The sequence below is a fragment of the Penaeus monodon genome, unplaced genomic scaffold (genome assembly GCF_015228065.2).
Source record: "Penaeus monodon isolate SGIC_2016 unplaced genomic scaffold, NSTDA_Pmon_1 PmonScaffold_6291, whole genome shotgun sequence".
NCBI classification, from domain to species: Eukaryota; Metazoa; Arthropoda; class Malacostraca; order Decapoda; family Penaeidae; genus Penaeus; species Penaeus monodon.
Window position 1 is genome coordinate 10,654 of NW_023661319.1, and position 1,847 is coordinate 12,500.

At 46.0% G+C, this 1,847-nt stretch overlaps 1 pseudogene; it reads right to left on the reverse strand.

The window, feature by feature from the left end:
* Positions 1 to 447: 447 nt before the first annotated feature.
* Positions 448 to 1,847, reverse strand: part of LOC119571432 — a 5,331-nt pseudogene continuing 3,931 nt past the window's right edge.

Here is a 1,847-nt window from a genome sequence, read left to right on the forward strand (position 1 = left end):
ATGAGACGGTGACAAAACTTTCAGCGGGACGTGGCCCAAAACTACTGTGAATACTGGGCCCCAACCCCACACACCCCCACACACACCCACACACCCCACACCACACAACCCAAAAAAAACACCCACACAACCACACACACACACACACACCAAAACATGGGAAAAGAACCCCAAATGTACACACCAGTAAAAAAAACCGGGGACACACCATTTAACCACATGCACACACACCCCTCCCCAAAAACACATAAAACATACAGGACACCACTGGGCACACAACCACCCGCACCCACCCCCAAAAACACACACACACACCCCACACACCCACACACACACCACACCACCACCACACCACCAAGACACACACAAAACCACACACACACACAAACACACCACACACACCACACACACACCCCAAAACCACACACACATGGGCCCCTACGCTTTTTAACAAAACCCCCAAACTAAAAGTTTCGGGAAAACCACCTGGTTTTTCCTCTTCAGGTCTGAAAATGGAATCCAGGGGATTTCAAAAATGTAGTTTCATTTTCATAAAACTAGTTTTTTTTTATTGGGGGGTTTTTCTTCAATAGTACTACCGAATAATATATATATATTTTAAAATAAAAGTATATTTTTATATTTTAAAATATATATATAAAATGAAAAACGGGGGTGGCCGAATAATTTTTTAAACGTCGAACTTTAAACTGTTACGACGGCAAACTGGGTTCGAGGGTTTTGAGTTTACCGGCCGGCGGGTTTTTGTTCCCTTGGGCAAGGGAAATTCCCCCTCGATTGCCCCACCTAGCCACTGGGTTTGGGCCCCCCCACCCAATCGTTCTGGTCCCCAAACCCGGATAAATAAAAGAAATGAAATTTCCTAAAAAGGTAAAACCGGCACCCTCCGTGGAAAGGAAAATGGGGTCCCCTAACGTACTCCCTCCAAGAGCTCACAAAATGAAAACTACAATTAAATTTTTCATGCTGTGGGCCACGGCGGCTCAACTTTAAACCCACCGTTAGAAAAAATATATATTATTTGTTTTAAAATATATTATAATATATAATTATATATTATAGATATAAAATATTTTAGACCCTATATGTTCAAATTTTACCCTATTATATATATGAATTAAAATAGATATATTTTAAATATAAATATACATATATCTATATTTTTTTTTAAAAGCCCCTTCTTTCCCCCTGCGGACATGGCCTCTCTCAATTCACCCTGAGAGGTTTTATTTGGCGTGCCACCCTTGCCTGATTGGATCCCTTCCTAATCAACCGCGGTTTTGGGGCCCCGGCGGTACTTCCCCTACCCCCACGCGCGTTTTTACTTCTCAAGGCGTATGTCGGGGTTTCTAGGAGAACAAAACGAGGGGGGAAGTTCCTTTCCCAAGGGGGAAAACGCGCCGGCCGGGGACTCGAAACCCCCGAACTCAATTGCCGTCCCTGACAGTCTGGAAATCCGATGCTCCCAACCGTCGGGCCCCCATGGCCTCTATCATATATATTTTATATATATATGATAGAGGCCATGGTGCCCGGGCGGTTAGAGCATGGGGGGGACTCCAGACTGTCAGGGGAGGGCAATTGAGTTCGAGGGTCGGTCCCCGGCCGGCGCGTTTTTTCCCCCTTTGGGAAAGGAATTTCCCAACCTTTCAAATTTGCCTCCTAGAAACGACATACCCCTTTGGGAAAAGTCAAACGCGCGGGGTGTGGGGGAAGTCCCCCCGGCCGGGGCCCCAAAACCGCGGTTGATTGGAAGGGGCATCCAATCAGGCAAGGGTGGCCGCCAAAAAATTTAAAACCTCTCAGTGGTGAATTGAGAGAGGCCA